Raw genomic sequence first — 16,624 nt, 5'->3', positions numbered from 1 at the left:
TCTCTTGTAATCATCACCATGAGCATGAGGATTATAATACTTACTATATTATTTGTTCAAGGCCCTTATCAACATTTCGAGAACTTCGAGGATCTGAGGGCGGGGAATCCGATGACGACGAATGCTCGTACTCATTGAGAAACGTTGGATGGGATCCTCTTGATCTAGGCTTCCTTACCGAAAATGTTTGTGGCTTCCTCACACCTTTAACGCCATCGAAGTCCAGCTGCTCAGCCCTCTCCATTCTCGCACCCTATGCAACAAAATCCTTTAGAAAAAAACCTCAAAAACCCAACAACAAAACCCTCATATACTCCACGAACCCTTGACCAATATCTACAACAAAATCCAAACCTCAAAAACCCAGCTTCCTGCCTTCTCAGGGTGCTTTTAGAGATGACTTGAAGGATTCCATGAGTTATATGCTCAAATTTATGTCAAATACTGGGGCTCCCTTCATGGAAAATGTGTATCCATACTTCAGCTACTTCGACGACATAAGAATTTCTCTGGATTATGCATTGTTTAATTCCATGACTCTGGTGGTGCAAGACATAGGTCGTTGTTACTGCAACTTATTCAAAGCCATGGTGGATTCTATTTTTTCCGTAATTGAATCCTTCGAATATCCCAACATCGCACTCATTGTTACTGAAAGTAGGTGGCCTTCTGTTGGTGACGAGACGGCCACAGTTGAGAATGCTCAGACTTACAACAATAATCTCATTCAGTATGTATTATCGAATGAAGGGACACCCAAGAGAATGGGAGTGGGAATGGAGACCTATATCTTCGCTCCTTTCAACGAGGACAACAAAGCGGGGTAAGAGACTAAGCATCACTTTGGGCTCTTCAATTAATAGATAGTTTGCAGATTTGAAAGAAAAACATTCAGAGTTGTTATTATTTAAAATAGAAAATTCTGGCTACATAAGGGATTTCAGGGACATTTCCTAAAAGAAAGACTTCGATTTTTAGGTAATGGAGGCTTTGCAACACTTGCTCTTCATATATAATTGAAGCAAAACTAGGAAGAATCGAGAGGGGTGAACAACAAGGAATAATGAGATGAGAGGCTTTTTATCAATCCCTTCTTTTCCTAAGCCCTTGATTTAATCCAGGGTTACATAGTTGTCATGCACCACTGGAAATGGTAGAGGTCAATCATCCCACCGTTGCCTGCTATCTATAAGAAATAATTGGTCTACCTAGCTAAAAATTGTTTACCAAGGGATAGATGACATGTGCTAGAACTAAAATTACTGAAGTAAAGAGGGAGGAGAAAAATTACAAACATATTCACATGATCATGATATAACCTTTATTTACAGTCACAATGTGTATGTATGTACACAAAGCATAATTTGATTTCCATCCTAGATGCAGCAAATGTTCTATGTATACTAAATAATCAATTGGCACTATATAAGTGATTGTCAGATTCTTTGAGACTAGCAATTACACAAGGCTGAGACAGTGAGGAGGGGCCAATTTTGCCATGCCAAAGAGAGGAAACCCAAGGATTCATCTAGAGCATACGCTTCACAATAATTATAGAGATGAATTCGAGCTTGGCTCCTTTCATAATGACTTAAATTGGTAAATTTGAATACCACTGATTCCCTCAAAATACGCCACTGATCCCCTCCTTCGAGTCTAATTTTTCTTTCGACTCCCTCAAAAGCTACAATTCCCATTATTTTCTTTGTGAATAAGAGCTTCTCCACATTCAGCCACTTTCCACTATCCCTTGCCATGTTGGGCTCCATAGATTCAAAAAATGTAGAGAAATATTCTAAAGCATTCTAAAATCGAACTTGGAACTGGCAAGCATTTAAGTGAGCTTAATGTTCCCCAACTGTTACGACTTTGGGGGATAGGGCATGATATAATTTGAGTATTTTCACTAGGGGTTCAAGGGAATCTCCTAAAAGATTATATAACTGTAACATAAAATTTACTTCAATGCAGTCATTTTGCTCAATTTTCAATGTAGACAATTGCACCTAACTCATATGTTTTCACACTGGACAGAACTCAAACTCTAGGTCAAGAAATTTAGCAAACTCTGTGAGCCTCTTGCTGGTGGCCAGCAAAGAGGAAGAAGGGTTTTGACCTAGTGTTGGGGTAGGGATACATGTGATCTTTGTTTTGTGGGGTTTGTCGCCTGGCCTTGTTGCGAATGCATGCAATAAAGCTGCCCATTGTACACCCTACACAATGCCGAAGTCGACTATGTGAATTTTCTTTGCCTTGTCTTATAAAAGAAATTACTTTAATCACTAAAGTAATTGCTAAGGTTAATGGTATATTAGGCAACTTCTATAGGCCTAGACACTTACTTCTATGCAAAAGTACCTACCTGAGCTACAAAACATCAACACTTTATTGTCCAAATTTTGGACAAGGCCATCATGTTGGTTTTATGCTTTTGTATGTTGTGTGCTTAGCCATTTCTTTCATGTGCATGCATTTCCATTTCCATTCATGTCATCATTCCAAAACTCATTCTTCTTTTACTCTTAAATTAAGTCCTTGATGACAGGGATATCCCTATGATTTTGTTTCCCTTAGAGTTCTGTCTGTAACTCACTAATACTTTATTTATCTCAACTCTGTTATATTCATCCTACCTCGTGACTAGGTTCTCTTCTGAAATTCTCATATTTTAGTTAAAGTTATCAGAACCAGAACTGGAACTAGCCCCGAGGGTCAGACTGGGACTGAAATAGAATTGGACCAGAACCAACCAGTGAATCTAGTTTATTATTAGTTGTCTAAACATTTACAAATTTTTAAAAATGTTATTTATGTATATTCATGTAAATTGAAACAATTATACACCAAATATCCAAGTTTGCTCATGTATATAGCATGTAAGGTTGAATATAGAAAAATGGCACTGAGTGTGATACATATGAAAAACAAAATACATATACATCAAGGTTCTAAATGGCCTCTAGATTCCAAAAACCATAAAGCGACAACCTACAACCTACAGGCTACACAAATAACTACATATCATTAGATTCATCCCCACCTAATGGTGCCATTGTAAATAACTTGCTCAATGCCATGCAGGTCAAAAGTGTAATATCATTGTACCATGCCATTAAAAGTTTTATAAATGAAAGGTATGCTGGAAATGCCGCATAAGAATGACATCCTTTGCATAGTTGGATACATTTGTTCTGACCTGAGATCATTGATTGAGATTAGAAATCACAAGGGCTGGTGTGGAGTGGAGTTGTTGCTTAGGTTGTTAAAAGCCATTATTTCTTATTAGATGAAGGGAAGGAAAGCTACTTGTTATTCCCCTTGAGTATCTAATTTAGGGTCCAAGTAATGGGAAGAAAACCAAGCAGGAGCTTTATTCAGAAGTTAGCAAGTCTGAGGAGGTTGTGGAGCTATATGAGGTATCTATGAGGAGGCTAATATTGGATCATTTTTATCTTCTCTAGACCCAGCTATTCTTGAGTCATCAATGATGAAATTTAGATACATAATTTGCTTTGTTACAAACAAACACTTTCCAGGGAAAGCATAGAACATATATTCCCGGAGAGTCTACAGAAATACTTGCCTAACATGGTAAAGGTGCTCTTATTAAGTGTCACTGTAAATAAGGATGTCATCCGGGCTAAGTCATCGGGTTTGGTGAACTTGATTCTTTAAGCTCAAAATTGCCAAATTTTGTCTGATCCCAAATTTGTTAGATTAAAATTTGAGATCGCTAAACCTCAAGGTGAACTTGAATATGTGAGCAAACTAGAAAAAATTCATCAAAATTCATTGGAGTTTGATTGGGGTTCAACTCATGAATATAAAATAATTAACAAAAAGAAAGGTAAAATCTTAAAAGACAACCCTAAACTCAATTTTCACCTCTACCAAGCTTCATTCCACATTTGAATCACGACTGTGGCCTACAAACTCTTGGCATTTGTGACTTGAAAGCTTGACTAAGTTGTGAGTCTTGACTGCATCCCACAAGTGGACTTGATGTCCCATAAATTCATGCCTACAAAGTCTAGCGAGTTGCCACAAATCTGAGACCCTACAGGTTGGTGTCATCGTGCGACCACAAGGTTGAATCGATTGTGGAACATTGCTAAGTCTATTGACTAAACTAGAACAAAGACAAATATCATATATAATGCCAGTTACCTGCCTATGTAGGGGCCTTATTCAAGTTGATCCGCTTATTGCTACTTCAACACCACCAAGGCCTTAATACCTAAATCCTGCAAATTGGGTATGGAAGTGGCAACAACCTCCAACAAAGTACATTTATTCACAAACCCTACAAACCCTAGATTTGAAATACATTCCTATGGTTGGTTAGGGTTCCCTAACTAGTTTTTTAAGGGATTTGGAGGCCAACTGGACATCTTGGTCCTGTAATTGATCCATACATTTAGAAATATTTAAGTGCTTGACTACGTGTTTGAAGAGGAAAAATGAGAGAAAGGAGGAGTGCACGGGACCTAAGCTTTTGGTATTTTTGCGTGAGCACTTCGTTCCAAACTGTGCACACCATGGATGCTAAGAGAAAATCTTGTAGTCTCGCTAATAGTGTCAAGATGAAGAGGGATAACTGTGGCTTCTGCGGCTTTTGGAAATATCCACGCTACTCTCCATTTTTCCCTTTGGTTATGGGCTCTACTCTCCATTCTTCCCTTTGGTTATGGGCTACTCTCTGTTGAATCAATTGAGCAGAGTAGCATGAAAAGGAAATCCACTATTTGGTTATGGGCTCCCCTCTACTGAATCAATTCAGCGAGTAGCATGAATAGGAAATCCACCCTTCGGTTATGGGCTCACGTCTAATGAATCAATTGAGCGAGCATAAAGAATAGGAAATCCAAAGAGGTATGGGAAACTTGTGTGTATTTTAAAAAATTATAGTTTTACTATAGGAAAAGAAATTTAAAACAATATGAAAAGAGATGATTTGAAAAAGAGTTTGAAACAAAAAAAAAAAATTATCGTGCAAAATATATAAAGGGGTTAGCGTTATAATTAATCCTCATTGATATAAAGGAGCTAGAGTTACAATTGATATAAAAGGGTTAGTGTTACAATTGGCTTTTATTTAAATGAATTATATTACACAAAAATTATTAAACAACTATAGGAAAAGACATTTAGACGATTTAAAAAAAAGTTTGAAACAAAACATTTTTTTATCATGCAAAATATATAAAGGGGTTAGAGTTACAATTGGTTTTCATTTAGAAGAATTAGATTTTTTCCAGCTGCATTTTCTATATCCATTATTATTATAAAAAAAATTATTGGATATTTAATATTAAGATAATATGCACAAATTATTGAACAACTATAGAAAAATACATTTAGACGACTTGAAAAAGAGTTTGAAACAAAACAACTTTTGATTGTGCAAAATATAAGAAGCGTGTTAGAGTTACAATTGGTTTTCATTTAGAAGAATTAGATTTTTTCTAGTTTCATTTTTTATATCCATTACTATTATGGAAAAGGTTAATGAATATTTAATATTAAGATAATACACACAAATTATTGAACAAATATAGGAAAATACATTTAGACAAATTGAAAAAGAGTTTGAAACAAAACAAATTTTGATCATGCAAAATATATAAAGGGTGTTAGAGTTACAATTGGTTCTCATTTATAAGAATTAGATTTTTTTCCGGTTGCATTTTTTTATATCCATTACTATTATGGCAAAGGTTAATGCATATTTACTATTAAGATTTCTATATAGGGAGTGAAAATATTATTAGGAGGATGTATTAAGTTTGGGGTGACAATTGATCCATAAGAATCAATAAAGAAAATATATGGAATATCATATAGTAGTGTGAGAGATCATGTTGCGATGAAGATACTTTTGACAAAGAGTGTTGTGATTATTATTTGGGATCATCTTCATTAATGGTTCCTCTAGGGGATCTTAATAATATCTTCACCTATGGAATGGTATGCTGATATATTTCGCACAAGACAAACTAGATAAAGCGATGAGTGACATTGATTTTCATCATCTATAGTTCATCTAATATATCACAAAAAAGTCCCTTGGCATGTCTACCCACTTCTCTAATTATTTTGCATAGAAAAACATAAAATATAGTCTATGTTGGGATACAGGTTTCACCATATCATAGGCGAAACTCCTAAGAAAATGAGGGTATAAGGCAGAGATCTCACACCAAGTCCTCATAATATTAACTATATATATACTATCTTGATAATATTAACTATATATATACTGTATATTTAACTAAAATATAATATAATATTTCACATTAAAAAGTCACTATTATCACAATGAATTAACGAAGGGGATTATTAATAATATAAATCCAATGGATTAATATTATAAACCCAACCCATTAATATTATAAACCCCAACGATTAATGTTATAAACCCTTGGAATTAATATTACGCATAGATCCATGTTAGGTATGGATCTAACATGAGCCAAGAGGGATCAAATTTATTCATAAAAACTTAGTTCTTTTCCATATATAGATATATATGAAGTTGATATCCACTTAAATTAAATTAGTTAAAATAGATCATGAAATAGTTTATTTAAATCTCTTGTTGAAATAATTTTTAAAAGTATAAGATTTAATCATTTGATTCACACATTTTTTTTACTTGTAATTACTCTACAACATATTCATCCTTTTTTTAATTATAGCAGACTTTATTTTCCATTTATAACATAATTTGATTTTATTTTTATTTTTATTTTTATTTTATTTTAAAGGGGCACAAACATACGTAAAAACTTACACATTCCCTCATACTTGAGTTTCCCGGCTCAATAAACCTAGTAAGTAAAAGGAGCTTAGCTCAAGTGGTGTGGTTCATGATTTGTCTCACGTGGTGGTCCTTGTGGCATTTATGAAATAGTTCTATGAAGTTACAAATTGTGTGTAGCATAGTATACTCATTACTATTAAAAATATATATTATAAACATGAAGGATTAATAATCCCAACAAACTAATATTATAAACGCAAAAAATTAATACTATACACCCAACATATTAATAAACCTGAGGAAATAATATTAAACCATAGGATTTATGTATAAACACAAGTGGTTATAAAACCTAGGATAAAAAATGTAAATCCAAGGAACTGAAAACCCTAGGATTAATATTATAAACTTTCAAATTATAAATATTAAGATTATAAACCTCAAACTAAATATATTAAACCAAAATAAACCCTAAAAGCAATAATATAAACCAAAATAATAAATTTTAATTTATTCAATTTCACAATAAGACATTGAATATATTACAATGTAATCTATCATTTGAGAATTATTTTTAGACTCCTTGTCACACAACAACATTGGATATATTTTTGTATCATTCCAATGTGAGAATAGTAAACCTTAATATTAAACCAAATATTATAAACCCTATCATTATAAAACTTGAAATTAAAAATCTTAATATTATAAAACTTTGAGATTAATATTATAAACCCAAAGGATTATTAATATCATAAACCCATAGGATTGATATTATAAATTATATTACAAATCAAAGGGATTAATATTAAACCCTAGGATTCATGTTACAAACTGAAGGGATTAACAAACCTAAGAATAATATTATAAACCCTACAATTATGAATCTTGAGATTATAAACGCTAAACCAAATATTAAAAACAAGAATAGACCCTAAACTCAATATTAAAAATCTTAATGTTAAACCCTAATTAATTCAATTTCGCATTCTGATATTGAATATATTGAAATGTAATCTATCATTGTGACAACAATTTTCCCACTATTTGTCATATAGAAATGATGCTTGTGACACTGCGATATTGGACATATTTGTGCGTCATTCCAACATTACAATATTAAATCCTAATATTAAAAAAATATTAGAAACCCTAATATTATAAAACCAAACATTTTAAACCTTGAGATTATTATTATAATACATAGTATTAAAATGATAAATCTTACGAAAAATATTATAACTTATATGATTAATATTATGAATGATAAGATTATTCTTATTAGCCTAATATTAAAATTTCCAGTATTATAAATACAATATTAAATCCAAATCTAATTAAACATAATATTATAAACACATTATTATTAGAAACCCTAATACTAATCCCTTGGGTAAAACGTGTAAGATGTTAATATCATAAACCCTTGGGATTGATATTAATCTCCTAAGGAAGTAATATTAGAAACCCTTAGGGATTGAAATTATAAACCCAAGGGATTAGTAAACCTACGAGATTAATATTATAAACCCAATATATTAATAAAACCAAAAGATCAATATTATGAACCCAAGGGATCAATAAACCGAATAGATTAATATTATAAGCCCAAGTGATTAATGAGACAATAAAATAATATTATAAACTCAAGGGACTAATAAACCCAATGGATTATTAATATTATAAACCAAGAGTGTAACACCCCTTCGTTGTATGTAACACTAGGTTAGCCTAAGCTAATAAAATCTAGGTCCAAGGTGTAACAATGAAAGTAAATAATTTATTTTTAAATAAATAAAGATAATGTAAAACACTTGGAAAAAGGGACACCAAGATATGAGGTTCTTCTCAATAAAATCCCATTGGTGAATGGGAATGGATAATTCTTTCATCATAAGACATGTAGATCCAATTCTAGATATGATTAATGAATTGAGAGATAAACATCAATTAAGTTACTTAGTGGGAGAAAGATGTTAAGTTAAAAAAAAATAGAAAATCTTTGTTGGAGATAAAGGCAAGCTTTTATGACGTAAAGCCTTGTGGGAGATAAAGGGGAGCTTTTCTCGTAAAACCCTAGACAAATGGCTAAAACATATCCATAAAAGTGGGATGCCGCTAATGGAAACCATATCATGAAAGAGGGTATTAAATACCCATTGAAGAGATCAACATGAGGCAGCTGATCAATGACAAGAACTCTCGGCTTGGGGGTGAACTAGAGGAAGTTAGTTCTAGGTTGGATGGTGGTGCTCAGTTTTCCAAGTGATTTTCTTCACCTAAACTAGTTTTCTTCAATTTCTTGGAATGTTATGTATGTCACTCCTTACTCTTTATGTTGTCACATCATTAAACTTATGAGTAGAATTACATTGTGTTATCTCATGGTTCATTACTCCTGATGTTGTCAAATTTTTAAGTGTATTAGTATAATTGCATGTATAATCTTTGTTCATGAGATGATGGAATAATTATTCCTGTGATGACTATTGAATATAAATTTAATCGAAGTTGAAATAGGGGATGGGAGCCTAGTAGGTAATTGTTAATATTGGGTTACAGAGGTATGCGACAAATCGTAACGGAGCTCTAAGTTCAAATATTGAGGCCTAAGGGCCAATCCACCTCTGTAAGATATGAATGAGTATAGGTCCTAAACTAAATCCTACACAAGCGAGGGTTTTGGTTATTAAATTTCTATAAGAAAAATAATCCATAAACCAAAGAGGTTGAAATTAAATCTTAAAATAGTTGGAGGAGGACTTTGAAGTCATAGCATGTGAATATTATATATATTACTTACAATCAAAGGTAAATTTGAACTAAGGTTGTTTGAAAATATGGATTCGGAAAGAACTAAAAATTGATATTTTAATGAGGGGTGAAGTTTCATATACTTCTTCTTAAACATACAACAAATTGTGTTTTCAATTGCATGAAAGGATCAATTAAAACAACAATAGTCCATCGGATCATTAGATAATTAATTAGATGGGAATAACTAACCCTAATCATTGTGCCGTAAAGGCTACAAGTTAAATGATCTCTGTGGTTTGTATTCTTCATGTAGTAGCACTATACTGAAATAAAAATTTGTGATCAGAGGATTTCTCTCTTATAATTAAGAGTATTCACCCACGTTTTGTAGATTTTGAAAAAGAATTGATTGATTCTAAATTATACTCACCAAGATGTTATGTAAATTGTTTTTTTTGGGAATGCATACATAGATGTGCAAAATATATATATATTCAACCAACCACTCCATTCCAGTGAGGACATTCTAGTAATTTCTTAGGAATGAAATATATATTTGTGTTCTCGGGGGCCTATGAAAGACAAAGATTCTATATTTTGATATAAATAGAAAGGCACAGTTTTTTATTATCAACTGAACAATGGAATCATCAAGATTTGTACTTTTCTTTATCTTATGTTTTCCCATTTTCAATTGGTGACTGGGAAATGAAATTTGCTCAACCCCAGATGCGTAAGAGTTGTAGTTGTGTTGAAAGTATGGTAGTTAGTTTATTGTAAGAATCAAGTTTTAAATTCAAGTTGAAGTTTTGTTTATTGGGTGATATAAATGGTAGGCCATACCATACAAAAAGCATACAATTCAAAAGTGTAGAAACCTAAGGAACTTGAGAGAAGTCTTCCGTCGATTTATTCTTTATAATTTTCCTGAACGTAATCCTCCAACATCAATTCAGAAACAGTTAATGAATATATCAACATCAGTAAGATTTGTCATCGAAATTAGGTGGCATAAGTTAGAGAAAATTCACAAAGAAGCTAGGAAGAGCATGACGACAGTGATATTTCTTGTAATGAAAGAACATGTTCTACATTAAGTAACCGGCAAATAAATCTTGACAATGAAATGTTCCATAGACATTTCTTAGCTTACAGTGCGATTGGCTGAGTTCCAACTAAGTAAATACAACAACATTAGTATATACGGGTTTACGATTATATACAAAGGCAATGGATCATAACAGTTCATGGGTGTCTACCTTATATTGGCAAGCATGTCTACATGAATTGAAAATTTGGAAATCGTGGAATCAGCTTAAGTTATAACCAAGCAACAACATGTCGAATATATAACCGCATTCTGTAAATAACTATTACACTTTTTCATGGCATAAATATTACACGTGGTGAAGGTTTCAAACTTATGTAGATATGTTTTCCCTCTATGATGCTTATGATAGATTGACTTGGACAGTGTCAAATAATATTAGCTCGTAGGAGGGGAGGCTATGATGCACCAGAATGATAAAATGTATTACCAATAGATTGGTCTTTCCACCATTTTTTTTAATGGAGTTACTATTTCCGGAATTAGCTCAACTTTTAAAAGCGCGTGATTTAAAGAAACCACACATATCCCACTAGATGGACAGAGAAAATCATCGTAAGGATGATTGTTCCCTTTCGAACTTATTCACTGATTTAGAAGCGTCTGTGAGATGATTGAGTCAGTTGGATAATGTTTATTCCATTGGCATCATACTCCCAACTTCATATTTCCACTTCGCTGTAGATTTAGAGCATGAGGTCCATGTGTAATTGGATCTGTAGGACTGATGTTTCTTTTTTTTATCACACTATTTACTCGCCTTATCCACTCAGCTAGAGATATTTCGATAAAAATCAATCAATGGATAATGGTTATCCGGGTTCTATCTTATCCTTATGGAAATACCGTTCTAAAAGAGCTCCTATATCAATGTGATATATTGACGTAAGGGAAGAATGAGAGGTATCATTTTCGAGTGCTTCACCAGAGTGTCTTTCACTTGGAAGGAGATACGAAGTTGACACAAAACTACTCTGCAAACCATATCTTGATATCTTCAAAGGCATATTTCCTCCTCTTGGTTGGATGCTAGATTTGTCACCAATTCTTGCATTTTTTTAATTTGAACATTTTTGCAAGCGTTGCCTCTACTCTTCGAGCCGAGCTTCCCAAATACATAGAAAGCCATGATGGGTCAAATTCAATACCTAATAAATGACAAGATACACTTTTAAAATTGTGCCTTTGTTGAGTATTAGTGTTTTGTATTAGTTTTCTTGATTCAAATTCCTAGCATTCTTTTCGGCCCAAGCTAATACTAACTAGATTTTGGTAATCGAAGGAACCTTGGTGTTATTACTTGAAATGGGTACACCTGCCATCTAGCATTAATGCATCCTATTCCATTAGAATGAAATGATCCCCTATTGCCAGTACCATCAGAGAATGTTTGGAACCGTAACTTTCGCCAATGACCGCATACTTACTTCATAAATATAAGAAAAAAAATCTATTTATGATACATATAGACCCTTCCATTATAATTATGCAAATGGTGTCAATATCAGAATACAAATATTATGTTTCGGTGTTCATAATACAATTATGATGTTTCGATGCCATGAAATAAGATAGAGGATGCAAGAAGACAAAAATTAATTATGCATGAGCATAAATGAAATGTATCATATGAAAGAAGAACGTTTCTTTCGAGTCTGTAACTAATAACATGATTGGTGACAAATTCTGAATTTTTCACAATCTTTCTCTATGATACAAATTTCAAACTTATTCCGTGATTGGTCAATACACAAAAGGATGTATTCCTGAGCATACAAAATATTTATGTATTTTCCTCATTGAAAACATAATTACCTCCAAGTTTTTATAATTATTGTAAACAATATTAGTAAAATTGTCTTCTAATGTACATCAATTTGAAAATATTTGGCATAAATTCTTTCATGTTCTACAATTTGTTAGCTACCTATGGAGTGTATATGATTACTGATATCCAGTTTTACGTATGCTTTTCCTCATCACTATTTTATAGTGTATAATTTGTCATAGTCATTATCTTATCAGTAAAGAACGACCTATCATTTACTATTTCATTAGTTAGTGTGACTTCTAGTTGGGGAAATTCTATGTGCTCAAAGCTGAAGTGACGGAAATATGAATGCGAGAAAAGAAGTCAACAAGATATAGAAGAACAAAGTACACAAGTATATTGTGTATGTGGTGCTACATAACCTATACACACTGCATCGTATTGGATATATAACATTAAGTACATCAGGTATTTTTTCCAAATGAAGTTCATCCTTAAAGAGAAAACTTGTATGAGAGGTAAAGTTATCTCATCCATATGGGAAAAGCTTGAAGATGCAAGAAGAAAAGTAAAAGATTATGATATTACGTTTATAATTCTGTTATCAACTTTAGTATTTAAAGACTTCATTATGTGTTGAATATACCAATGAATCCCACCAATTATAATCACAACAAAGCGTGACACACAAGGTGCTATATCAATGGAGGAGCCCAAGAAGAATCAATACAAGTGCACAAATCTAAGTAATTTGGATAGATACAGTAGCGTTGTGGAGAGGAGAAATCGTAAAAGACGATATTGGAACAAATAATTCTATAATGTTGAAATGTAGTGAAGAGTGATGCAAAGAAATGACAACCAAAAACATGTTGATTATTTCAATAAGTAGATATAGTTAACTATAATAAGGTTACCTTTTATTGCACCTATGTATTGAATGCTAGGAATTATCTGAGGATTAAGTTTTTATTACATTGTATGTTGTGGGAGTTTATCCAAAAAATTAAGGTGATAGTGCACAAAGACTCTATACCATGATGTAAAATTGGTTTGAGATACTTACACATGATAGACTTAACTTTAGATGTTAATAGACAAGCTTGATGAATGAACAAATTTGTAATAATTTCGAAGTATGGCTATTACATTGAAAGTGGGATGATGGGTTTTAGTGATATGGTCATAATTTTATTCTAGTCATATTAAAACTAAAATTATGAGTGGTATGATTTCTATACAAAGATATAGATTAATAAGATTCCAACTAATGGCGGTAAGGATAGTCCATTCAAGGTCATAACTTAATGGAAAAAAAATTATTCTTATAGGATCGTAAGAAAGGATGATATATGAAGGAGGAAATGGTGAACTCTTATAAGGTAACTCATAAAAAAAAAAATAGATAAAAGGTCAAGTGTTGTTCTCCATAGATCATGACCACCATGAGAATAAAAAAATAAAAATAAAAAGTAGATGGAATACATATACATCACTCGAAAGGAGTTCATAGCGTTCTATCAATAGTAGAAAAAATTGATGGTTCATCAAATGGGCTCCAACCTATAGAAGATTTTGAAGGATTTTTTTCATGACATTCCCATGCAATCTAATTAAACTCATGAAATACAGGTCTCTGTATCTAGTATGAGACTATGTATTTTATAATTTTCTTTTAATTTAATATTTTGTATTAATTGGTGCATCTACATGTCATGATGCAATTCATTTTTGGATGTGGTGTTTCCACTGGTTGAATCGTTTAATTCATCCTTAGTGGGAAATGCTCCAAATATACATTGTTGAAGGAAACTAAACCTTAGCAGGTCATTATTCAAACATTCAATAGAAGCATGCATACCCAATTACATATTTATATTTTGGAACCCACACGTTCTTTTGAGTAAAGTAGTATCTAAATAATTTTAACTAATAAAGACGAATTATATTCCAACCTACACAAAAATGGGATCAAAGTTGTGAAGTGAATGCACTCATGCAATACAACTCACTGTATGCATAAAGAGAACATATATTAAGAATCTTATGACCATCATAAGTAGGTCAATGGGACTGGCACCCAAAAGTACAAATGCATAATGGAAGTTTAAAAGTAGCTCATAGTGCTTGTCGGTTAATAACAGAAAGACAATATTAAGATTAAGAGCACATTCTCAAGAGTTCACTCAAATTATAATTTTGCAACTCAAACTATGCAACCTCAAACTCCACGACCTTAATGTACATATACATCCATATATAGATGGGGTTATGTTATTATCTCACAAATAAGAGCCTTTCAAACATATGCTTCCAGTAGAATGATTAAATATCTTGCCAATGTACTTCTTCTTGAAAGTGATAAGGTAAAAAATTCCAGTGTGTTTCTACTTTATTGAACAAAGTATACTTGCATACTAGATATGGTGGTAATTGATTCATTAGAGAAATACAAAGAAGCCTAATGACTAGTAGGAATTGAACAGTAGATTTGGAACATGACTGGTCCAAATTAAAAAACCAATCTTCGGTAAACCAAAAAGGTTTTGCATTAATACAACTTATGATAATCAAGGTATGTTAGGATGGTAGTAAAATAATGCATTCATCAAGTAAAATGCAACATATAAAATTTTCTAGACAAATCATACAACAACTTGTTGCTAAATTAAGAAGATGATGGTTATGTGGCCCTGGTAATCAAGATTATTGTGCATGAAGATATTGGGTACCTAGAAATCTATAACCATACAATATTAAATGCATATTTTGTACCATTATTTCCTATCAAATAAGCTTGGAGAAGTCTACCTATCATATTGCATTAATAGTGTTGTCTGATTCTGAATAGGACAACATAACAAGTATTGTGTCAACTAATTTGATAATGGATGAATAGGTTATACTCTCTTGTCTTCCAGGGGTGATTTAATGTTTAAGGTGAGGTGTAAATATGTAAATGACCTAGGTTCACACCCTCATACACATAATTCCTAAAAAACTTGGAGGGTGTGCAATGGAGAACGTTGTAACCTTAATTTGTAACTCATGTATTGGAGGTGTATCTACTTTTACACTGATTGTTCAACTGGTTTTGGACATACAATGAATTATTAGAGGCCAAAAAGGTGTTCAAAGTATTGTTAAAAAGAGCAACGAGAAATCATATCACATAACTAGTTTATGTGTAGAGTACTTTTGAGTACCAAACAATAATTTTCTTCAAGACAAGGCTAAAATTTGTTATTAAACCTAAAGTATAATATTGAATACCATATTTTCTTTATGATTGGGTGGAGGTCATATTCTATTATTATTAAGAACCAGTCTAGTGACTCATAGAATTCCAAAACTCAAATTTATTGGTATGATAAAGTTGTAATATGCATGATTACCTCTATGGTACTATTTTGTTGAAATTATCCTATAACCACAAGATACATGAAAAGGATTAGCTAAATAAAATCACTTGAATACTTTGACATAAAAATTATTTACTTATCCTCTCATTCCAGAAATTGAGCAGGTCCATGAAATTCCTTATTCTCCATTTGACAAACCAAGCATGGTTTGATCAGACTTGCCTAAGGTATATGTTGTGTAGGTGATGCTATGGACATTGGTATTGTACAAGTTGTACAGGTGGTACTGTGTACAAGCGGTACATATGGTACTGGTATGGATGAATATAGTGCATGATCATATATGACATAAATAGTTGTATGTATGCACTGCACACTATGTGTAGGTGCGCATGGTTAGGGAGAAGGCATTGGGGGATTGCCTGGTGTGGAAACCGATCCAGAATGCAGAAGCAAGATAAATATGGAAACTAAAGATTGGTATTGGAAACTAAGGATAAGCATCAGTATTTTGTTCCACTCTTATTACAAATATGACATATGATTATAAATTATGATGGGTACATATGGGTTATGGTTTTGATGCTTATGTTGAGCTAACCTGATATGATATTTTTATACATGTTCATTGATCAAATATGCTAGTTTGACTTGTCGTGACTAATGCAAAGAAATTGCAGGAAACAAGTGTTTGCAAATAACACAAATGCATTGGAGGAACATACATCTCTTCCTATTATTTAATAAAATGAAAATGAGGAATCATAGCTAAGGGCGTGCAACATTAACTAGTAGTTACTCATGTAGTAGTACTGTCATAATTTTTTTTTGTTTATGCATATAAAAATCTCTTACAAAGTTGA

At 32.4% G+C, this 16,624-nt stretch overlaps 1 pseudogene; it reads left to right on the top strand.

Annotated features, from left to right (window-relative positions):
* Window positions 1–434: 434 nt before the first annotated feature.
* LOC149204240 (glucan endo-1,3-beta-glucosidase, acidic isoform pseudogene) lies at window positions 435–827 on the top strand (annotated as a pseudogene).
* The last annotated feature ends 15,797 nt before the right edge of the window (window positions 828–16,624 follow it).

This window comes from Pinus tabuliformis, chromosome 1_2, assembly GCF_031772625.1.
Source record: "Pinus tabuliformis cultivar Carrire ecotype Pingquan chromosome 1_2, CPIR1, whole genome shotgun sequence".
Classification (NCBI taxonomy): Eukaryota; Viridiplantae; Streptophyta; class Pinopsida; order Pinales; family Pinaceae; genus Pinus; species Pinus tabuliformis.
Note: the sequence above shows the minus strand (reverse complement) of the source record. Positions and strands in the feature narration are given on the sequence as shown.